General features: G+C 40.2%; 1 protein-coding gene and 1 non-coding gene across 2 annotated transcripts in view; one reads left to right on the plus strand and one right to left on the minus strand.

Annotated features, from left to right (window-relative positions):
- Window positions 1-419: 419 nt before the first annotated feature.
- Window positions 420-25071, plus strand: part of LOC115933340 (neurofibromin-like) — an 85325-nt gene continuing 60673 nt past the window's right edge. The window contains exon 1 of the mRNA XM_063706488.1: window positions 420-563. The gene's annotated coding sequence lies outside the window, so the exon portion shown is untranslated. The remainder of the gene's footprint in view (window positions 564-25071) is intronic.
- LOC129534015 (U6 spliceosomal RNA) lies at window positions 6263-6369 on the minus strand. The gene has a single exon (XR_008680426.1). It is a non-coding gene; the product is annotated as a U6 spliceosomal RNA (small nuclear RNA).

The raw sequence follows: 25071 nt of genomic DNA on the forward strand, positions 1-25071 counted from the left end.
GAAATATTACACCAAGGAGAAAACACCATTATGAAGCTAGTGATAGTAAAGTAGTCCCCAGACACAGTGCTCTTCAGTGCAAACGTTTGAAGTTTATGGAAGAAGCTCTGTGTCAGTAATAGCCATAAACTTTTGGAATATGCAAAGATCTTGAAGTATATCTCTCACTTATACCAGGGATTTTTGTAGAGTAGAGAATTGAATTTTGAGCCTATGAGAGCTGGTAGCATTGGATTTTTTCGCTTTTTGCTTTTTGTCTATCAATCCATTCATGCGGTTTTTTTTTTTTTTTTTTTTTTTTTTTTTGAGATGGAGTCTGGCTCTGTTGACCAGGGTGGAGTGCAGTGGCCCAATCTGGCTCACTGCAAGCTCCACCTCCCGGTTCACGCCATTCTCCTGCCTCAGCCTCAGGAGTAGATGGGACTACGGGCGCCTGCCACCATGCCCCGATAATTTTTTGTATTTTTAGTAGAGACGAGTTTTCACCGTGTTAGCCAGGATGGTCTCGATCTACTGACCCCGTGATCTGCCCGCCTCAGCCTCGCAAAGTGCTGGGATTACAGGTATGAGCCGCTGCGCCCGGCCACCATTCATGGGGTATTTTAAGATTTCATGTCAAAGCTCCATTTGTCTCAGATGGTACAATTGTCTGCCGTGTTGAAATAGGTGGTAACGCAAATTAATATTACACTGAAACAAGACTTTGTTTATTTTATTTTTTATTTTTAAAATTTTTTAAAATTATACTTTAAGTTCTGGGATACATGTGCAGAACGTGCAGGTTTATTACATGGGAATACATGTGCCATGGTGGTTTGCTGCACCTATCGACCTGTCGTCTAGGTTTTAAGCCCCACATGCATTAAGTATATGTCCTAATGCTATCCCTCCCCTTGCCCGCCATCCCCTGACAGGCCCTGGTGTGTGATGTTCCTCTCCCTGTGCCCATGTGTTCTCATTGTTCAACTCCCACTTATGAGTGAGAACATGTGGTGTTTGGTTTTCTGTTCCTGTGTTGGTTTGCTGAGATGATGGTTTCCAGCTTCATCCATGTCCCTGAAAATGACATGAACTCATTCTTTTTTATGGCTGCATAGTATTCCATGGTGTATATGTGCCACATTTTCTTTATGCAGTCTATCCTTGATGGGCATTTGGGTTGGTTCCAAGTCTTTGCTATTGTAAATAGTGCTGCAATAAACATACGTGTGCATGTGTCTTTATAGTAGAATGATTTACAATCCTTTGCGTATATAGCCAGTAATGGGATTGCTGGGTCAAATGGTATTCCTGGTTCTAAAAGTCTTAAAATATCCTCTAAAGTAGATTTCAAAATACAACATACATGAGCCTGCAGGAGACCTGCTCACAGAAGGCATCTGTAATTTATAGGAAGATGATGCTGACACTAGATTAACCATGCATTTAGCACACCTCAGTTACAGTGAAAATCCAATTTTGTGCAAAAAGTGGGAAATAAATGGAGGCGTGTTTGCTTTACGAGACTTTATTTGATTTTTGTAAATAGAAAATGGTTTTATTACATGTAAAATATAATTTCAATTGGTCACTGTGAGGAATCGCCACAGTCTTCCGTAATGCTGGAACTAATTTACACTCCCACCAACGGTGTAAAAGCGTGCCTGTATCTCCACATCCTTTCCAGCATCTGTTGTTTCCTGACTTTTTAATGATCTCCATTCTAACTGGCGTGAGATGGTATCTCATTGTGGTTTTGATTTGCATTTCTTTAATGAGCAGTGATGATGAGCTTTTTTTCATATGTTTGTTGGCCGCATAAATATCTTCTTTTGAGAAATGTCTGTTCATATCCTTCACCCTCTTTCTGATGGGTTTTTTTTTCTTATAAATCTGTTTAAATTCCTTGTAGATTCTGGATATTAGATCTTTCTCAGATGGATAGATTGCAAACATTTTCTCCCATTCTGTAGGTTGCCTGTTCACTCTGATGATTTTTTTTTTTTTGCTGTGCAGAAGCTCTTTAAGTGTTTATTTTAATATTTGTGTAATAATGCCCAGTTTTACCAAGCAGAATGATCTACATAGGAGCTTTTATGCAGAACTCATTGTTCTTCACTAAGAGATTGTTAGTCCAGTAGTAAAATCAAATCCATCTTCAGTTGCTACGTGGCTTTGTTAAACAGTTAAACTTGAGTTGGAGATGCTCTGCTATAGGGAGGAATTTTCTCTCCCCACATGTGTTTGTATGTAATATAATGTATTTTTCCCCTCTCCCCTGTGGAAACTTTGTGGAAAGATTATTTCAGTGTTAACCCTGATTGACATTTTAGTAATCGAACAAGTGTCTGTTACTCCTTTATTCGTTCATTTATCAAGTGCTTAATGGGTGCCTTCTGGGTGCCAGACACTGTGTTAGACTCTGGGGAATCACAGGTGAATCACACTTAGTCTCTACCCCCTGGGAATTTATTCTGGTTAGAGAAATTGTAAACACATAATCATGATCCTATGGGATATTTTTAAAGTATGAAATGAGATAATGTGTGTGAAAAAGCTTTGTAAGCTTCACACATTTAAGATTTTTTCTCCAGTGCATAGCATGATGTCTGACATATTTTAACTGCTCGTTACACTCTTGAATGAACTGGGGAAGAGCCAAGAGTTATGAGAGCATAATACTAGAGCGTAGATGAATTAGTTCTGCCTGGATGGACAGGAGGGACGCGGAGGCTTCCAAGAATATAACTTTTGAACTGGACTTGGAAATATAAGTTGTTTATGTTAAGAATCGAGAAAGGAGGTTCTGGGGGGACAGCTATCAGTCGTTAAAGTACCTGGATTTAGATGAACCACATATCTACAGGCTTATGCAGTTTACAAGATGCTTTTGTTTACAGTATCTCTTTTGAGCCTTATGACAGGTCCATGAAGTGAGTTCATACAACCAAGAGAAGCCTTGACCAGAACCTGGGTTCTAGGGTGTAAGAGACAGCATCTGGCCAGTTTATTCTTTACACTTTCACAAATGTTATGATTGCTAATATTATTGTATTTCTATTATTATATTTGTGAAAGCATGGTTTTCTGAGTTACAAGTATATGAAAGACAAATGTGTACATGTAATAAAATGCATAGTTTTCTTTTTTTCTTTTTTTTTTTTTTGAGACAGAGTCTCGGTGGGTCCCAGGCTGGAGTGCAGTGGCGCGATCTCGGCTCACTGCAATCTCTGCCTCCGAGGTTCAAGCTATTTTCCTGCCTTAGCCTCTCAAGGAGCTGGGATTACAGGCGCCTGCCAGCATGCCTGGCTAATTTTTGTATTTTTAGTAGAGCGGGGGTTTCACCATGTTGGCCAGGCTGGCCTCGAACTCCTGACCTCGTGATCCGCCCACCTCGACCTCCCAAAGTGCTGGCATTATAGACGTGAGCCACCGTGCCCAGCCATGGTTTTCTTCTGATTTCTGTAAAGCAGGTTAGCTTGTATTGATACATGAGGAGGTTTTTTCCAGAGGTTTCAGAAACAAGCTAGAAAATGCTTCCATAATATTTCATAGATTCTTTATGATTCAAGCAGTTTTTCAGGATTTTCAGTGCATTTAAACCATTTATCTAACAAACACTAAGTAGAAACTATGAGCTCTACATTCTCTCGTAAGCTTTCTTTTTCTGTTATAGTTGAGCAAATTTGCTGACATTTTTATTTTTATATTTATTTATTTATTTATTTATTTATTTTTGAGTCAGAGTCTCACTGTGTCGCCCAGGCTGGAGTGCAGTGGCACGATCTCAGCTCACTGCAAGCTCTGCCTCCCCAGTTCACGCCATTCTCCTGCCTCAGCCTCCCGAATAGCTGGGACTGCAGGCGCCTGCCACCACGCCCAGCTAGTTTTTTAGTAGTTTTAGTAGAAACGGGGTTTTACCGTGTTTGCCAGAATGGTCTCGATCTCCTGACCTCATGATCCACCTGCCTTGACCTCCCAACATGCTGGGATTACAGGTGTGAGTCACCATGCCCGGCCCAGATGTAGCTCTTATGTTTAGGTCTTCGATCCATTTTGAGTCAATTTTTGTGTGCGGTGTAAGAGAAGTGTCCACCTACATTCTTTTGCATGTAGATAATGCAGTTTTCCCAACATTATTTGTTGAAAAGAGTCTCTTTCCCACTGAATGATCCTGGCACTTTTGTTGAAAATCACTTCACCATATAAGCGAGAGTTTATTTTTGAACTCTCTATTCTCTTTCAGTGCTCTGTTTTTATGCCAGTACAACACTGTGTTTTGTTTCTGTTTTTGTTTTTTTGAGGTGGAGTTTCACTCTTGTTGCCCAGGCTGGAGTGTAGTGGCCTGATCTCGGCTCACTGCAACCTCTGCCTCCTGGGTTCAAGCGATTCTCCTGCCTCAGCCTCCCGAGTAGCTGGGATTACAGGCATGTGCCACCACGCCCGGCTAATTTTTGTCTTTTTAGTAGAGACGGGGTTTCTTCATGTTGGTTAGGCTGGTCTCAAACTCCCGACCTCAGGTGATCCGTCCGCCTCGGCCTCCCAAAGTGCTGGGATTACAGGCATGAGCCACCAAGCCTGGCAACACTGTTTTGATTACTGTAGCTTTGTGGTAAGTTTTGAAATCACGAAGTGTGATGTCTTCACATTTATTCTTTTTCAAGATTGTTTTGACTATTTGAGGTCTCTTGAGATTCTACATGAGTTTTAGAATGTATTTTTTTTTAATTTCTGCAAAAAACATTCTTGGGATTTTGACAGGGATTTTATTGAATGTGTAGATTGCTTTGGAGTAGTAACATCTTAGCAACATTAAGGTGTTGCAATCCAAGAACATGAAATGTCTTTCCATTTATTTATGTTGTCTTCAGTTTACTTCAGTAAAGTTTTATGATTTTTCTGTGTACAAGTCCTGCATTTTCTTCATTGCTGACTTATATATACTTGTTTCTTTTGTTGTTGTTGTTGTTTTTCTGAGATGGAGTTTCACTCTTGTTGCCCAGGCTAGAGTGCAATGGCACGATCTTGGCTCACGGCAACCTCTGCCTCCTGGATTGGAGCAATTCTCCTGCCACAGCTTCTTGAGTAGCTGGGATTACAGGCATGCACCACCACGCCCGACTAATTTTCTATTTTTAGTAGAGACGGGGTTTCTCCATGTTGGCCAGGCTGGTCTTGAACTCCCGACCTCAGGTTCCTGGTGCTTCCTATTGCACCATCTTCCCAGAATCCTCTCCCTTCCCGTTGTGCTTTTATAGCCACACCTGCTTTCCTCCTGCCGCCAGACTTAGTCGTAACTGCTAATGTATTCCTCATTTTGGTAATTTTGTTATCTCAAGGATGTTATATAAATGGGATGAGAGAATTTGTAATTTTCTGAAGGCCAGGTGCCTGGCTCACGCCTGTAATCCCAGCACCTTGGGAGGCTGAGGTGGGTGGGTTACTTGAGGTCAGGAGTTGGAAACCAGCCTGGCCAGCATGGTGAAACCCTGTCTCTCCTGAAAATACAAAAATTACAGGGATTAACCTGTAATCCCAGCTGCTTGGGAGGCTGAGACATGAGAATTGCTTGAACCCAGGAGGTGGAGGTTGCAGTGAGCCGAGATTGCACCACTGCACTCCACCCTGGGTGACAGAATGAGATTCTGGTCTAAAAACAAAACAAAACAAAACAACATGTAATTTTCTGGGATTGAGTTTTTTACACTAAGTTTAATTCCTTGGAGATTCCTCCGGGTTGTTGCTTAGTGTTTGTTACGGTTATACTGCACTTTGTTTACTTATTTGCTGAAAGATAATCTCAGTTATTTCCACTTGTAGGTTATTATGAATAAAACTGTTACAAACATCACACAGGTTTTCATGTGAACGTAAGTCTTCATTTAGTAATGTTGATAGGTGGGTAGTGATATCTCATTGTGTGTATTATTATTATTATTATTATCATTTTTGAGACAGGGTCTTGCTCTGTTACCTAGGCTTTGAAGGGCAGTGTCATGATCATGTCTCATTGCCACCTTAACCCTCTGAGTAGCTGGGACTATGGGTGTGTGCCACTACACCCAGCCAATATTTTTAGAAATATGTTTTTGAAGAGATAAGGTCTTGCTATGTTGCTCAGGCTGGTTTTGAACTTCTGAGCTCAAGTCATGCTCCAGACTGGTCTCCTAAAGTGCTGGGATTACAGGCCACTACACACACCTCATTGTGTTTTTAATACGTATTTACTTAGTGGCTAATGATGTTGACCATCTTTTCAGGTGCTTATTTGGTATCTTTTTTTTAAAATATGGAACACTTTAAGAATTTGCATGTCATCACTGTGCAGGGAGCATGCTAATCTTCTCTGTATTGATTCAATTTTGGTATATGTGCTGCTGAGACAAGCAGTAGTACCTTTATATATCCCCTGTTCATCACTTTTGGCTGTTTTCTTTTTTTGAGACGGAGTCTCCCTATCTCTACTCAAAAACAATACAAAAATTAGCCAGGCATGGTGGCACATGCCTGTAGTCCCAGCTACTTGGGAGGCTGAGGCAGGAGAATTGCTTGAACCCAGGAAGCTGAGGTTGCAGCGAGCTGAGATTGCACCACTGTACTCCAGCCTGAGCGACAGAGTGAGACTCTGTCAAAAAAAAAAAAAAAAGTATTCCACTCTTGCTGGGTGGAATGTCCTGTAAATGTCCATGGATCCAGTTAGTTCATGGGGTTGAAGTAAATATTCTTGCTGTGATCATATGTGTAGTTTTAACAGTTGTTACAGAGAAATACTGAAGTCTCTATAGTGGATTTGTGTATTTCTTTATTCTGTTCCATCAGGTTTTCTTTCACAGATTTCGTAGTCTGGTTTTTTGCTGCATACACATTTAGGAATGTTATGTCCTCTTGGTGGATTGACCCCTCTCTCAATAAATAATTTCCTTCTTAGTCTCTAGTACTTTTTCTTTGCTCTGAAGTATACTGTTTCTGATATTAATATAGTCATTCACTTTTCCTTAGTGAATGGTTGCATCATATACCTTTTGAATTTTTTTTTTTGCTTTCAACGTGCTTAGATTGTTATATTCGAAGTAAATGTCTTGTACACAAAATAGTGTTAGGTTATGTTTTCTTTCTTTCTTTTTTTTTTTTTTTTCTTGAGATGGAATCTTGCACCGTCGCCTGGGCTGGAGTGCAATGGCGTCATCTTGGTTCACTGCAACCACCACCTCCCGGGTTGAACCGATTCTCCTGCCTCAGCCTCCCGAGTACCTGGGATTACAGGTGCCCACCACCATGCCTGGTTAATTTTTTATATTTTTAGTAGAAACCGGGTTTCACTATGTTGACCAAGCTGGTCTCCAACACTTGACCTCTTGATCTGCCTTCCTTGGCCTCCCAAAGTGCTGGGATTACAGGTGTGAGTCACTGTGCCTGGCCTTTTTTTTTTTTTTTTTTGAGACATGGTCTTGCTCTGTCACCCAGGCTGGACTGCAGTGGCACAATCATGGTTTACTGCAGCCTGGACCTCCTGGGCTCAAACAATTCCCCCACCTCAGCCTCCCAAGTAACTGGGACCACAGATGTGCACCATCACACCCGGCTAATTTTTTTATTATTTGTAGGGACGAGGTCTTGTTATGCTGCCCAGCCTGGTCTCAAACTCATGGGCTCAAGAGACCCTTCTGTCATGGCCTCCCAAAGTGCTGGCATTACAGGCGTGAGCCACCATGCTTGGCTGTAGGTTATATTTTTTAAATCTAGTTTGTCAATCTTTGTCTTTTTCTTTTTTTTTTTTTTTGAGACGGAGTATCACTCTGTCACCCAGGGTGGAGTGCAGTGGTATGATCTCGGCTCACTGCAACCTCTGCCTAGTGGGTTCAAACAACTCTCCTGCCTCAGCCTCCAGAGTAGCTATTACAGGCGCCCACCACCATGCCTGCCTAAATTTTTTTTTTTTTGTATTTTTAGTAGAGACAGAGTTTCACCATGTTGGCCAGGCTGGTCTCGAACACCGAACCTCAAGTGATCTGCTCTCCTCAGCCTCCCAAAGTGCTTGGATTATGGTTGTGAGCCATTGTACCTGGCCAGTTTTTGTGTTTTATTTGCTGTTTTTAGGTATTTGGGTCATTTACATACTTACAGATGTTGTCAGAATCCTTTTTTTTTTTTTTTTTTTGAGACAAAGTTTTACTCTTGCCCAGGCTGGAGTGCAGTGGCTCAATCTTGGCCTACTGCAACCTCTGCCTCCCGGGTTCAAGCAGTTCTTGTGCCTCAGTCTCCCAAGTAGCTGGGATTACAGGCATGTGCTACCACCCCCAGCTAATTTTTATATTTTTAGTGGAGTTGGGGTTTCACCATGTTGGCCAGGCTGGTCTTGAACTCCCGGCCTTAGGTGATTCACCCACCTTGGCCTCCCAAAGTGCTAGAATAACAGGTCTGAGCCACCACGCCTCGTTTTAGTTTTAGTTTTTTGATTGTTCTTTTTCCTGCTTTCTTTTGAGTTACTTGAATATTTTTGGAATCCCATTTTTCTTGTCGTATTTTTTTTCTACCCCAATTCAGTATGCCAAAACCATTTTTCTTTATTGTATTTTATATCTGCTTATTTTAGTTCATTGATATGGTTTGGATATTTGTTCCGCTGAATTTTGTTTTCTTCTTTTTTGAGACAAACTTTTGTTCTTGTTGCCCAGGCTGAAGTGCAATGGCGTGATCTCAGCTCACTGCAACCTCCGCCTCCCAGGTTCAAGTGATTCTCCTGCCTCAGCCTCCTAAGTAGCTGGGGTTACAGGCATGTGCCACCATGCCCGGCTAAGTTTGTATTTTTAGTAGAGATGGAGTTTGTCCATGTTGGTCAGGCTGTTCTCCAACTCCAGACCTGAGGTGATCCACCCACCTCGGCCTCCCAAAGTGATGAGATTACAGGTGTGAGCCACCATGCCCGGCCTAAAAATTGTTTTTGGGAGGCCAAGGTGGGTTAGTCACCTGGGGTCTGGGGTTCAAAACCAGCCTGGCCAACGTGGCGAAAACCCGTCTCTACTAAAAATACAAAAATTAGCCAGGAGCGATGGCGGCACCTGTAATCCCAGCTGCTCAGGAGGCTGAGGCAGGAGAATCGCTTGAACTTGGGAGGTAGAGCTTGCGGTGAGCTGAGATCGTGCCAGTGCACTCCAGCTTGGGCAACAGAGCGAGACTCCGTCTCAAGAAACAAACAAACAAAAAGCAACAACAAACAAACAAAAAATTTTTTCAGTTAATTCTGATGTATCTGTGAGATATTAGAATTAAGATATCTTGATGTTTGCATTTGTTTATTGCCTTTTTCCATTCAATTTGAAATCTTCTGGATTCTTCATATCTTTTTGGTATCACAAATAACTTTTGATTGAAACCTGGGCATTTTTGTGTTGTCATGAGACTATGCATCTTACTTAAACAACTGTTTTAGTTTTTTTGTTTTTTTGTTTTTTTTTTCTTGGAGACCGTCTTTATCACCCAGTCTGGAGTGCAGTGGCGCCATCTCTGCTCACTGCAACCTCCGCCTCCCAAGTTCAAGCGATTTTCGTGCCTCAGCTTCCGGAGTAGCTGGGACTATAGGCACCGGCCAACACGCCCAGCTAATTTTTATTTTTCGTAGAGGCGGGGTTTTGCCATGTTGGCCAGGCTAGTCTCCAACTCCTGACTTCTGGTGATCCACCCGCCTCGGCCTCCCAAAGTGCTGCGATTATAGGCGTGAGCCATCGTGCCCGGCCCTGTTGGGGATTCTTTTTTTTTGGTCTGTGTTCATCGGTGTCCTGATGTACTCACTTCCTCCATTCCAGGAGTAGGATACATTAGGCAAAAAGAAGAATACCCAGGGAATTTACTGCTATATTGTGCCTTGTGTCCTGTGATCCTGAGCTGATTTGCCTTCTCTCCACCTTTCAGAGAATATTCGTTTTATTTACAATGTTCACAGTTTAAATTTGTACTTCGTGGGAGGAACAGGGAAAAAGTATGTCCATTCCATCGTCCCGGAAGTGTAAGTCTAACCTTTCATTTCACTGAGTGTGCCCTATTTTTCTATTTCATTGACTTCTGCTCGATCTTTCTTTCTTTTGCTCTAGTTTCTTAAGGAACAAGGTGAAGTCACTGATTTCTTTCTTTTCTAATATAGTCATGTAATTGTATAAATTTCTCTTTCAATTACTGCTTTAACTGTCTTAAAATACTTGATATATTTGTCCTTTTTTTACCCCTTGGTGTTATGGGTTATGTTATGTTGTGTTATGTTATTTATTTTATATTTTGAGACAGATTCTCGCTCTGTCGCCCAGGCTGGAGTGCAGCAGCGTGATCTTGGCTCCCTGCAACTTCCGCCTCCCGGGTTCAAGCAATTCTCTGCCTCAGCCTCCTGAGTAGCTGCGGTTACAGGCGCCTGCTACCATGCCCGGGTAATTTTTGTATTTTTAGTAGAGACGGGGTTTCACCATCTTGGCCAGACTGGTCTTGAACTCCTGACCTTGTGATCCACCTGCCTCGACCTCCCAAAGTGCTGGAATTAGAGGCGTGAGCCACAGCTCCTGGCCCCCATTGGTTATTTTAAAAGTATGTTTTGATTTCAAATATGGGGATTGCCTATTGATTTTTTTTTCTGTTACTGATTTCTAAATTAATATCACGGTGGTAAGAAAAAATTCATGATAAGACTTCAAACCTTTTAAATGTACCAAGAGTTGTTTTTTTGGCCCGAATATGGTATATCTTGGTGAATGTTCCAAATGCACTTGAACAGAATGTGTATTCTGGTAGGTTGTGCAGAGTGTTCTAAAGTTAGTTAGGTCAGTTTGGTGTTATTCAAGCTTCTGTATCCTTACTGATTTTCTGTCTGCTGGTCCTGTTATTATTATCATTCCTTTCTTTTGAACATGATGTCGCTCTGTCACCTAGGCTGGAGTGCAGTGGCATGCCCAATCATAGCTCACTGAGCCTCCACCTCCTGGGCTCAAGTGATCCTCCCACCTCAGCCTCCCCAGTAGCTGGGTCTACAGGCATATGCTACCACACCCAGCTTTTTTATTTTATTTTATTTTATTTTATATTTTATTTTATTTTATTTTATTTTAATATTTTATTTTATATTTTATTTTATTTTATTTATTTTATTTTATATTTTATTTTATTTTATTTTATTTATTTTATTTTATTTTATTATTTTATTTTATTTTATTTTATTTTATTTTATTTATTTTATTTTATTTTATTTTATGTTATTTTATTATTTATTTTATTTTAATTTTATTTTTGGAGATGGAATCTCTCTCTGTCGCCCAGGCTGGAGTGCAGTGGCATGATCTTGGCTCACTGCAACCTCCATCTCCTGGGTTGAAGCGATTCTCCTGTCTAAGCTTCCCGAGTAGCTAGGATTACTGTTGTGTGCCACCACGCCCGGCTAATTTTTGAATTTTTAGTAGAGACAGGGTTTCACCATGTTGGCTGGGCTGGACTTGAATTGCTGACCTCAGGTGATCCGCCTGCCTCTGGCTCCCAAAGTGCTGGGATTACAGGTGTGAGCCACCACGCCTGGCCCACCCAGTTAATTTTTAAAACTCTTTTTGTAGAGACAGGGTCTCCCTGTGTTTCTCAGGTTGGTCTTGAACTCCTGTGATCAAGCAATCCTGTCTCGGCCTCCCAAAGTTCATGGATAACAAGTGTCATTCACCATGCCTGGGCTGGTTCTATTACATAGAGAGGTTTGCTGAAATTTTAAAATATAATTGTGGATTCTTTCATTTCTTCTTACAGTTCTCTCATTTTTGCTTTATTTATTTTGAAGCCCTGTTATTAATAGGTAAATAAATGTTCAGGATTTTTGTGTGTTCTTGATGAATTAAACCCTTAATGTATATAAAATGATGCTCTTTTTTCCTGATAAAATTTTTATTTTTGTCCACTTTACGTGATAGTATTATAACGATTTCAACTTTCTTTTGATTTTGTAGTGTGTAATAAGATCTTTTTTTTGGCTGCATTGGAATTTTAATTTCTGATTGTAGTCATTTTGGTCATGGTTTACCCTGTTTTTTGGAGATGGGCTTTTATTCTGTCACCTGGGCTGGAGTGCAGTGGCATAGTCATGGCTCACTATGGCCTTGACCTCCTTCTGCCTTAGCCTTCCTGAGTAGCTGGAAGGACCACAGGTGTGTGCCACTACCCGTGGCTAATTTTTGTGGGGTTTTTTTTGGTTTTTTTTTTTTTTTTTTTTTTTTTTGAGACGGAGTTTTGCTCTTGTTGCCCAGGCTGGAGTCAATGGCACGATCTCGGCTCACCCCAATCTCTGCCTCCCGGGTTCAAGCAATTCTCCTGCCTCAGTCTCCCGAGTAGCTGTGATTACAGGCATGAGTCACCATGCCCAGCTAATTTTGTATTGTTGGTAGAGATGGTGTTTTTCCGTGTTGGTCAGGCTGGTCTCGAACTCCCGACCTCAGGTGACCTGCCCACCTCGGCCTCCCAAAGTGCTGGGATTACAGGCGTGAGCCACCATGCCAGGCCATTTTTCATGTGTGTGGTGTGTGTGTGTGTTGGGGGGGTATGTATGTTTTTAGCGATGGGTTCTGCAATGTTGCCCACACTGGTCTCGAACTCCTGGCCTGAAGCGATTTTCCCACTTTGGCTGCCCAAAGTGCTGGGATTACAGGCATGAGCCACTGCGCTCAGCCACTTTTCTTCATGTTTCTAGCGAATGATAGTTCATTAAAAGAGTGCCTTGTTATATATGCTTATAATTTCCCTCAAATATGTGAAAAGTTGTTGGCCATGATTTCTAAAAATTTTTTTTCTATATTATCTCCTGTTTTGTGGCTCTAGTTACAAATATGTTTGGCCTCTTGAAGTTATTTCAATTATCACGTATTACATTTTTTAGTGGTTTTTTTTCTGTTTCATTTAGGTTAGTAATTTTGATTTCATGTGTTGCAAATTTCAAAGTGTATTTTTCATCTTAGACTTTGTAATTTTCATCTTTAGAAGTTCAAATTTTAAAAATAATTCATATTTTTACTTAATATGTTGTTTCTTCTAGCCTTCTGATCATATGAAATATCATCATAATTGTTTTAAAGGACTTGTCTACCAATTCTATTTTCTGTTTCATTTCAAAATTGGTTTGTTTTTTGTTTCATTATGGGGTATAATTTCCTGCTTGTATGTAAGTCTTATAAATTTGGATTGACTTTTGAGCCAGTGTGAATTTTACCTTGTTTTCTAGTTTCTCTAGTTTTGTTTGCCTTTTAAAAATATTTGTGGACTTTGTTCTGTGGCATTATTAAGTTGCTTGAAAACAGTTTCTTTCTGTTGGGTCTTTTATGTTTTCCTTGTTTGGACCAGGGCTGTGTTTAGGGTTAAATTTTTCCTCCTTCTGAAGCCTTTTCTTTCTTAGTATTCCAATGTCACATCTCCAATGTGATATAAATTATATCACATCATTTCCTTTTGGACTTTTGGGTGTGGGTACTATACACATCCTTAAGTCAGTTCTGGATGCTATTACGTCTAATTGTTTTGGTGATTTCTCACCTTGCCCTTGGACAGCTCCTTTACATTGCAAGTGCTGATATGTCATTCAACCAAAAGTTCTAGGGTGAGCCTTTGTAGATCTCTTCATTTCTCTCTCTCTCTCCAGCTCTCTACTCAGTGCTGGTCTCCCTTGTGAGCTCTAGGCACCTTGGCCTCCTTGGACTTCCAGCTCCATTTCCTCAACTTGGGGAGACGACAGGCTCTGTCTGGGTTCCTCCTCCCTGTTCCACGACCTGGAAACTCTCTCAAGGCAGTAAGCTGGGCACACGTGTGGCCCGTTTGTTTTTTGTCTTCCAGGGATCACTGTCTTTTGTTACTTGTCCAATATCTTCAGTGCTGTTGTTTCATTCATTTTATTAGGTTTTTATTATTTCACGCAAGGAGGCTAAATCTGGTCCCCTTAATTCACTCCATCTTGACCAGAAGTGGTATCACGGTGGTTTGAATTTACATTTTCATGATAACTGGTGATATTGAGCACGTTTTAGCTTGTGTGTTGGCCATTTGTGTGTTCTCTTTTGTGATGAGTTTGTTCATTTCGCCTTTACTGTTCTTTGTTTTCGTTTTTCATCTATTTGAGTTGCAGAAGGTGTTTATATGTCCTAAATACTCACCCTTTGTTAGATAAATGTTTTGTAAATACTTTCCCCAAGTCTATGTGGTTTACCTATTTATTTATTTATTTAATTATTTTTGAGACGGAGTCTCGCTCTGTCACCCAGGCTGGAGTGCAGTGGCGCGATCTCGGCTCACTGCAAGCTCCGCTTCCCGGGTTCACGCCATTCTGCTGCCTCAGCCTCCCGAGTAGCTGGGACTACAGGCGCCCGCCACTACGCCCGGCTAACTTTTTGTATTTTTAGTAGAGACGGGGTTTCACCGTGGTCTCGATCTCCTGACCTCGTGATCCGTCCGCCTCGGCCTCCCAAAGTGCTGGGATTACAGGCGTGAGCCACCGCGCCCGGCCTACCTATTTATTTTAACTGTACCTTTTGATGAGCAGAAATATTTATATCTGCTAGGTTTAATTTATCAGTGTTTTCTTTTGTAGTTATTGCTTACTGTGAGCTATTGCTTACTGTGAGCTAAGACACTTTTGCCTAACCTCAAAGTCTTCAAGGTAATTTCCTTTATTTCCTCTAAAAGGATTTGCTTTTGCTAATTTATATTTAGGTCTGTGATGCGTCTGAAGTTACTTTTGTAAGTCTGAGTTTTTTGCATGTGGCTATCCAGTTGTTTTTCACCATTTGTTGAAAAGAGTCTCCTTTTCTCACCGGGTTGCTTTGGGAACATCGCGTGGCTGCATAAGTGGGATCTCTTTCAGAAATCTTTATTCTGCTCCAAAAATCTGTTTGTCTAGCCCTGTTGGAGTATTCGGATTATTTGGTAACTTTATATTGTCTTGAAGTCAGAATTGCAAGTCCTAAAACCTTTTTCTTCTTTTTCAAAGTTCTGCATACTCTACATCCTTCACATTTCCGTATAAATTTTAATCATCTCTTTGCTGTCTTCTCCAAAAAAGGCTGATGGGATCATGATTGTAATTGTCTTGAATCTGTTGATCAGTTTGAGGAGAACTGACATCTTAACAACCACTGAGTCTTAGTCATTAGTATAGTATATCTCTCCATTTATTTAGGTCTTTTTTGTTTTGTCTGAGCAGTCGTTTGTTGCTTTTAGCCTTTGGTCTCGCATGTCTTCTGTTTTTAAAATTACTTAAAGTATTTAAAAAAAAAAATCAGCATCTGGACTGCAGTTGAGCTCCCTAAAGATCCTACAACATTTTTAAGAATCCAGTGTAATTTGTGATTGTTTCAAATCAAAAGTTAAAGAAAGCGACAATTCCCACAACTTCTAGGCCCAAAAATTCTTTCAGAAACTTTTATGCTTGTAACACAACATATACCAAAATTTAATAAAACACTGAATTAAAAGAGTGCATTTACCACATTTAACCTAGTTTTTAAAAAAACAACCATTTATTAGTTCCATATGCGTACCATATTTGAAAGCATAATTCAGTTTCTCTATAGTTCAGCCCTTATCCCTTAAGTCAGGCTGCACCTAACCCCTAATTCACAAACATTGAGTTTTAAACCATATTTTAGCATTTTTCCAGGCGTTCAAAAAAATGCCAAAGAATACCTAAAAATACATATCATGATTTGGTTAGAAGGGAATAAGAATGGTAAACAAGGGACATTCTGCCATATAAGACCAGTTATATGACAAATGCTTCTCTTCAAGAGCATGGAAGATTTTATTTCATATATTCATTCATTCAACAAATATTTATTGAGTCCCTTCTATATGCAAATCACTTTTTTTTTTTTTTTTGAGATGGAGTTACGCTCTGTCACCCACGCTGGAGTGCAGAGGTGCAATCTTGGCTCACTGCAAGCTCCGCCTCCCGGGTTCACGCCATTCTCCTGTCTCAGCCTCCCGAGTAGCTGGGGCTGCAGGCGCCCAGCTGTGGGTTTGTTATAAATAACTCTTATTATTTTGAGATGCTTTCTGTCAATACCTAGTTTATTGAGAGTTTTTAGCATGAAGGGGTGTTGAATTTTATCAAAGGCCTTTTCATCTATTGAGATAATCGTGTGGTTTTTGTCATTGGTTCTGTTTATGTGATGGATTACGTTTATTGATTTACATATGTTGAGCCAGCCTTGCATCCCAGTGATGAAGCTGACTTGATCATGGGGCATAAGCTTTTTGGTGTACTGCTGGATTCGGTCTGCCACAATTTTATTGAGGATTTTCACAGATGCTGAATTTTTTTCTGGGAAGAATTTACTTTGACTTTTTCATCCTACAGGAATTATTCTGGTTCTGAAGGATGCAAGTGTTTCAATGGTGTCCCATTAATATCCCCAGGCCTAGCACAGTTCTTGCTTGGTTATAATAGGCAATTAACTGTTGAATGAATGAAATAATTTTAACTTTATTCTGTGGGTTACAGGGAGCCGTTGAAGAGTATTAAGCAAGTGAGTGGCATGCTCACATGTTTTGAAGAGTGTTTCCTGGTAGTGATATAGAAGATGGATTTGAAAGGACAGTAAAGGCAAGAATACTAATTAAGAAATTGTTATAATAGGGATAATCTGAGCCAGGGTACTCATAGGAAATCAGGGGCAAGCTGGACATGAGATTTGTTTAGGAGATGAAATTGGAAGGCTTCAGATGGATGATAGGGGTAAGGAGGAAAGGAGGAGATTTAATTGAATAAGAGAAAGGAGGAGATTTAAGTGAATAAGAGTTGAGAGGGAGGAGTTGTAAATGACAAGTTTCTTGTTTATTGTTTTGAATAAAGGGGAAAATTGCTTTCAGTTATTCCTAAAGGACTTAAAAATGGGCTTTGATCCCAAAAGTTGTTTTGAAGTTATTTCCTGCTTTATCTTTGGAGACCCTTCCTCCCACCCCCACATCAAAGCAAATGCCCTCAACTGCTTTAGATGCAGTCTTGCATTGAAATAGGTATCACATTGTTTTATTTTGCTTGAATGGGTGCTGTTGGCTTAAACATCTAATTGCATCTGCTTTGTCTTCTTTAGTTGTTGTCTACTTATGGGCCAAAAGAGCATTTCTACCTCTGTAATTTCATTTGCATATTGGTTTTCAGATAAGCTGAAATTTAATTATATGAAGTGTATGGTTTGTAATCTCAATTGAAGGTGAATTTTTTATTTTCCTGGTTGAATATAATGGAATCATTTTGGTATGGAGAAGAAATGGTTAAAAATAGACTAGTGGGTCATCTCAATGTGAAAGTCAAGAGGACTTCTAGGCTTAAGCCTCGTAGCTAAATTTCTATCGGCTCTACCCTCTTCATGATGAGTCCAAGTTTATTTTGATCTGCATCTTTCTTTTTTTAATGAATGAAATTCTCCTTCATTCAGCCTGATAAGTAACCTGGCCATTAGTACATGACTAAATAGCTCAAGCTTCTGGCTTGAATTAAGTTATAAACTTAGCACAGTGGCAGGTGCTTGAACTGCCATTTTAAAACTAGCTCATAGAATCTTTGCCATTCAAAAACTGTTTTCTCAATCCCATGAAGGAGATGAAGCCTACATGGGAATCTTCACTGATTGTGCTGACTTTTCTTCTACAATTTTTCATTTATTACTTGTATAGTTTGTGAATTGTGCTAGGATATTTTGTTAATATGTTCTTAAAAATTCAAATCTCAGGTAAACATCAAATAATTTAATTGTGGCTATTTGACTTTATGGGAGAGTTAACAACCATATTTATATATATGGTTAAATGTGTATAATCTTCATTCTCAGTCTTTCAGAATCCTTATTTTCCATTTTCATTTTTAGCATTAGCTGCATTATTTCTTTATACAGCGAGGAAAAGGGATTATTGAGAAATTTGGCTGATGGCTTTTTATTTTGTAGAGACAGGATCTGTCTCTGTTACCCGGGCTAGTCTCTAACTTCTAGTCTCAAGTGATCTTTCCACCTCAGCCTTCCTAGTGTTGAGATTATAGGCATGAGCCACCGCACTGGCCAGATGGCATTTTAAAGAATAATGTTAGGAAAATAATTAATTTTTGCAAGTGAAGATAGTTGAAATGTAAAATGATGACCTAGAGGCAGCTTGTTTTGGTAAATATCTTAGTCAGTTTAGGCTGCTATAACAAAATACCACAGATTTGGTAGTTTATAAACAACAGAAACTTACTTCTCACAATTCTAAGGGCTGGGAAATCCAAGAATAACATTCGTTTAAGCAAGGTTGAATGTACCAGCTTGGGCGATAGTGGCAAGTAGCCTCCTATTCCATTGTTCATTGCATTTGTTCTAGAAAGCATTTTTTCTCTTTTCTATTATTTTTGTCTCTTTGTATGTTTATGTGTTAGGGGGAGAAGGAGAGAGAATATTTTTGTATTTTTCTTTTGGGAGGATATTTTTATTTTTAAATTATAAATACTTCTAATTTGCAAATGATCCCAGATATAGCTGAAGCTGTCTTTAAACCGCTCTCCAATCCCATTCTATCCTCTCTGTTAACTACTATTCTGGAGTTAATTTGTACTCTGTCGATTTTTATCCTTTTATTACATGTGTTTGTGTTCATAAGAAGTTACAGTTTAACATTTTTACATAAAAAATATTCTTGTAAATATTCTGCAATTTGCTTTTTTAAATTTTATTTTTTATTTTTAATTTCTTTTCGTAGAGCCAGGGCCTTGCCTTGTTGCCTAGGCTGATCTCAAACTCCCGGCCCCAAGCAATCCTCCTACCTTGGCCTCCCAAAGTGCTGGGATTATAAGTGTGAACCACCACTCCTGGCCTTGCAGCTTGCTTTTTAAACCTATTCTAAGACTTGCTCCCTATTTATACATTGTATTAAGTTAACTCATTTTAACTGCACGTATAATATTCTATTATCAGTATGTCAGTTTATCCATTTCTGGTATAGAAGAACATTTAATTTGTTTTCAGGGTTTTTTTTTTTTTTTGCTTGTGTTTTTGTTTTATTATAAACAATGCTTCAGGAAGCATATATTGTATTCTTGAATTTTTTTTTTTTTTTGAGACAGAGTCTTGCTCTGTCGCCCAGGCTGGAATGCAGTGGTGCGAACTCGGCTCACTGCAAGCTCTGCCTCCCAGGTTCATGCCATTCTCCTGCCTCAGCCTCCCGAGTAGCTGGGACTACAGGTGCTCACCACCATGCCCGGCTAATTTTTTTTTTGTATTTTTAGTGCAGGTGGTGTTTCACTGTGTTAGCCAGGATGGTCTCAATCTCCTGACCTGGTGATCTGTCCGCCTCGGCTTCCCAAAGTGCTGGGATTACATGCATGAGCCACCGTGCCTGGCCTTGAATTTTTATTTGACTTAAAACATACTGTGAAACTTGTAAGATTATATGAATCATGTTTGTACAGTTTATACTTAAAAAAAACATGGTGAACTCTTATCAATTCACAAAGTAAAAAAACAACATTCCCAATGCTGTGGAAACACCTCTATGGCCCAAATCACAGTTCTTTTCTTACCATTCCCCCTACCACTATCTTGAATTGTATTTTAAAATTTCCTTGCTTTTCTTTATGTCTCCATGAACAATGTATTGCTTTGTTTACTTATTTTGATTTTCATGTAATGGAATAATACTGTAAGTATTCTGATTTCTTTTGTAAGCATCATTTTTCTTTTGAGCATTATCTATGGTATTGTATGCAGTTCATTCAGTTTTACTGCTATACAGTAGTTCATTATTTGTATATGTCACTATCTGGGCTATTGATGCACATTGGGATTGTTTCTAGTTTTTTGCTATTACTAACAATGCTGCTTATGAACATTCTTATTCATGTCTTTTGTGCACATGCAGGAATTTAGAGTATATATCTGGGAGCAGAATGTTTCATTTTATGGGGTATGGGTTTGTTTAGCTTTACTAAGTAATGCCAAATTTTTCTAATTTTTAGAAATTTTTAATTAATTTTTTTTTTGAGATGGAGTTTCTCTCTTCTCCCCCAGGCTGGAATACAATGGCATGATCTGGGCTCACTGCAACCTCTGCCTCCCGGGTTCAAGCGATTCTCCTACCTTAGCCTCCTGAGTAGCTGGGGTTACAGGAACGAGCACCATGCCCAGCTAATTTTTGTATTTTTATTAGAGACGGGGTTTCACCATGTTGGCCAGGCTGGTCTCGAACTCCTGACCTCAAGTGATCTGCCCACCTTGGTCTCCTGAAGTGCTAGGATTACAGGTGTGAGCCACTGCGCATGGCCACCAAATTATTTTTTAAAGTGATTGAATCAGTTGACACTCCCAACTGCAATGTATAAGTATTCCTATTGCTCTGTGTCCTTGCCAAAGCTTAGAATTGTTTCTTTAAAAAATTTTATGGGGCCGGGTGCAGTGTCTTATGCCTGTTCAAGGCCAGCCTGGCCAACGTGGTAAAACCCGATCTCTGCTAGAAAATACAAAAAAATTAGCTGGGCGTTGTGGCATGCGCCTGCAGTCCTAGCTACTCGGGAGGCTAAGGCAGGGGAATTGCTTGAACTTGGGACGTGGAGGTTGCAGTGAGCTGACATCCTGCCATGGCACTCCAGCCTGGGCAACAAGAGCGACACTTTGTCTAAAAAAAAAGAAAAAAAATTATGTATCTGGTGGGTAAGAAATGTTGTTTCATTGTAATTTGAATCTGTATTTCCTTGACTGTCAATGAGGTTTAGTTTCTTTTCAGATATTCATAGAGCATTTGTGTTATTTATTCTGTGAAATGTATTTGTGTTTCTAATCCTGTGAAATGTCTGTATATACTTTTTGCCCATTTTTCTGTTTGGATTGTTTAATTTTTCCTGATTGATTAATAGCAATTTTTTATGGTTTTAGATCTAACTCTCTTGTTTTTTGAGACAGAGTCTGGCTCTGTCACCCAGGCTAAAGTGCAATGGTGCAATCTTGGCTAACTGCAACCTTGGCTAGGCTCAAGCTATCCTCCCACCTCAGCCTCTTGAGTAGCTGGGACTACAGGTACGCACCACTGTGCCCGGCTAATTTTTGTATTTTTTGTGGAGATGGGGTTTTGCCATGTTCCCCAGGCTGGTCTTGAATTCGTGAGCTCGAGTGATCCACCCACCTCAGCCTCCCAAAGTGTTGGGATTATAGGTTTGAGCCACAGTGCTTGGCCTAGATCTAATTCTTGATTTGTGTTGCAAATATCTTTTCCGATTTATGATTGGATTAAAGAAAACTTTGGTGATTGAAATTCTTGATCTTACTGCAGCTGAATTTATCAGTCTTCTATGATTTATGTTTTAAAATTTTTTTGTGTCTCATATCATTAAGATAATTCTCTATTTTCTAAAAATTGTTTGCTTTTCACTTTTACATGGAAGTCTCTAATCCACATGGAAAGACTTTTTGTAAGGATCCACTTTTATTTTTTTGCCATATGATAACAGATAACTGATTGTTCCAGCCTATTTATTGAGTAGTGCATTTTTTCTCCTGTGATCTCAGTGCTTGCTTGGGTGAATATTAAGTGTCAGTATATGCACAGGCTCAGTTTCTAGACTCTCAGTTCGGCTCTCTCCTCTAGTGCCAGTAATCCACTTGATTATTTGTCCTGATTGTGGTTGCTTTATAATAATTCTTAGTATAAAGTATGGCAGGTCCCCAAAAGACTGATAATAATGCCTTTCCATATTGGTTTTACAGTCAGCTTATTGATTTCCACAAAAAATGATACCGGGATTTTGAATGGTATTGCATTGAGTCTTTGGATCAAGTTGGGAAGAATTGATTGACATTGTTATGATATTGAGGCTTCCTATTTAAGAACATAATATGACTTTCTATTTATTTTATGTTTTAAAAAATCATTCCAGTTAAGTTTTATACTTTTATTCTTATGTAAAGAACTTCTACATAAAATGTCAATTTTTCCTAGAGTATTTTTATTATTTATACATATTTAAAAAGTTGTATTTTCTGATTGTATATAGAAATGAAACTAACTTATGTTTTGTCTTCATACTTTTTTTTTTTTAATTTAAAGAAACGGGGTTTTGCTATGTTGCCCAGGCTGGTCTTAAACTCTTGGCCTCAAGTGATCCTCTGGTCTCAGTCTCCCAAAGTGCTAGGATTACAGGTGTGAGCCACCACATCTGGCCTGTTTTTGTGCTTTTATTGACTTATATCTAGATTCTTTGGGGTTATCTATGTAGACAGTGGATGATCTACAAATAGTTGTAGCTTTGTTTCTTTATCTTCAATCTTTTTTTTTCTCTGTGTGTCTGTTGAGGGCTTTTAATGTTGAATGGGGAGATGACATTGGGAAGCTATGTATTGTTTTTAATTAATATATTTTTTTGTACATTGACCTCTTCTGTACCTTGCACTTCTGTTTTGTTTGGTTTTGTTTTTGGAATGCAGTGGCACAATCACAGTTCACTGCAGCCTTGATCACCTGGTCTCAAGCCATCATCCCACCTCAGCCTCCTCAGTAGCTGGGACTACAGGCGTGTGCCACCATGCCTGGCTGATTTTTGTATTTTTTTTTTTTTTTTTTTAGAGATGGGGTTTCATCCTGTTGGCCAGGCTGGTTTCAAATTTCTGAGCTCAAGTGATCCACCTGCTCCGACCTCCCAAAGTGTTAGGATTATAGGCGTGAGCCACTGCACCCAACCCTAGGGTTGTTGCTTCTTTATTGAGCTTGCCACTCAGTGCCTTTTAACTGGGGCATTTAGCCCGTTTACATTCAAGGTTAGTATTGATATGTGTGGATCTGATTCTGTCATCGTGTTGTTAGCTGGTTATTATGCCGACTTGTTTGTATGGTTGCTTTGTAGTGTCACTGGTTATGTACTTAAGTGTGTTTTTTTTTAGTGTCTGATAATGTTCTTTCCTTTCCATATTTAGTGCTGCTCTCAGGAGCTCTTGTAAGATAGGTCTGGTACTAATGAAGTCCCTCAGCATTTGCTTGTCTGAAACGGATCTTATTTCTCCTTTGCTTATGAGGCTTAGTTTGGCCCAATATGAAATTCTGGGTTGGAATTTCTTATCTTTAAGAATGTTGTGGCTGGGTGTGGTGGCTCACGCCTGTAATCCCAGCACTTTAGGAGGCCGAGGCGGGCAGATCTTGAGGTCAGGAGATCGAGACCATCCTGGCTAATGTGGTGAAACCCTGTCTCTACTAAAAATACAAAAAATTAGCTGGCCATGGTGGCCGGCGCCTATAGTCCCAGCTACTCGGGAGCCTGAGGCAGGAGAATGGCGTAAGTAAACCCGGGAGGCGGAGCTTGCAGTGAACCTAGGTCGCACCACTGCATTCCAGCCTGGGCGACAGAGCGAGACTCCGTCTCAAAAAAAAAAAAAAAAAAAAAAAAGAATGTTGAATATAGGCCTCCAATCTCTTCTGACTTGTATAGTTTCTACTGAGAGGTCCACTGTTAGTCTGATGGGCTTCACTTTATAGGTGACACGTCCTTTCTCTCTAGCCGCCTTTAACATTTTTTTCTTTCATTTCTACCTTGGAGAATCTGATGATTATGTTTCTTGGAGATGATCTTTTTGTGAAGTGTTTTGCGGGAGTTCTCTTTATTTCCTGAATTTGAATGTTGACTTCTCTAGCTAGGTTGAGGACGTTCTCATGAATGATATCCTGAAATATGTTTTCCAAGTTGCTGCCTTTCTCCCCATATCTTTCAGGGATACCATTGAATCGTATATTTAGTCTCTTTATATAATTTCATATTTCTTGGGGGTTTTGTTTGTTCCTTTTCATTCTTTTGTCTTTATTCTTGTCTTATTTCAGAAAGCCAGTCTTCAAGCTCTGAGATTCTTTTTTCAGCTTGGTCTGTTCTACTGTTAATACTTGCGATTGCATTATGAAATTTTTTTTTTCTTTTTTTTTTGAGACAGAGTAGTGACGTGATCTGAGCTCACTGCAACCTCTGCTTCCTGGATTCAAGCGATTCTCCTGCCTCAGCCTCCTGAGTAGCTGGGATTACAGGCGCCCGCCACTACACCCATCTGATTTTTTGTATTTTTCGTAGAGACGGGGTTTCACCATGTTGACCAGGCTGGTCTTGAACCCCTGACCTCATGATTCGCCTGCCTTGGCCTCCCAAAGTGTTGAGATTACAGGCGTGAGCCACTGCGCCCGGCCATGAAATTCTTACAGAGTGTTTTTCAGCTCTATGAGGTCATTTATATTCTTTTCTATACTGGCTATTTTGTCTGTCAGCTCTGTATCATTTTATTGTGGGTAGCTTCCTTAGATTGGGTTTCAACATTCTCCTGAATCTCAATGATTTTCATTCCTATCCATATTCTGAATTCTGTTTCTGTCATTTCAACCATCTCAGTCCAGTTCAGAACCCTTGCCGGAGACCTAGTGCAGTCGTTTGTTTTAGAGGAAAGAAGATGCTCTGGCTTTTTGAGTCATCAGAGTTCTTGTGTTGGTGCTTTGTCATCTTTGTGGGCTGATGTTCCTTCAGTCTTTGAAGTTGCTGGTTTTTTTGTTTTTTTTTATCCTATATGATGACCTTGGATGTTTGTGGTACAAGGTGGGTTCAGTTAACTGGCTTCATCACTGGAGGGGCCAGGGCTCATCTCAGGACTCCCAGAGCACATGGGTCCTTTAACTCTGGGGGACTGGCATTGGGCCCCAGCTTTGTTCTCTGGTTCTTTAAGGTTAGGAACCTGCTGCACTGGAGGGGCCGAGGTGCTCCTGGACCTCTGGTCACAATACTCCCGTGGGTTGTGCCAACCAAAGTGTAGGGGGTGGCAGTGGAATCAATTCTTGTTCGCATGTGCCAGTAGCAGTGGCAGCAAGGCCACAGGGTGCTGGCCTCCATGTGGGCATTGGCAGCAACAGTGGCAGTAAGGCCAGGGTGGGGGGCTGCTGGTACACATGCACTGATGGTGGTGTTAGCACAGGGGCAGGGTGCTGGTGGGTGCAGGACTGGGTGTGCCCTCTGTGCACGTTCATGCTGGCTTCAGTGGCCGCTAAGGCGTGGGGATGGGTCCTCTGTTTTCTCTGCCTAGTTTCATCTTGGTGCAGGGGCTCAGTGCTGGTGGAGATGGC

The sequence above is a fragment of the Gorilla gorilla genome, chromosome 4 (assembly GCF_029281585.2).
Source record: "Gorilla gorilla gorilla isolate KB3781 chromosome 4, NHGRI_mGorGor1-v2.1_pri, whole genome shotgun sequence".
In the NCBI taxonomy this organism is placed as follows: domain Eukaryota; kingdom Metazoa; phylum Chordata; class Mammalia; order Primates; family Hominidae; genus Gorilla; species Gorilla gorilla.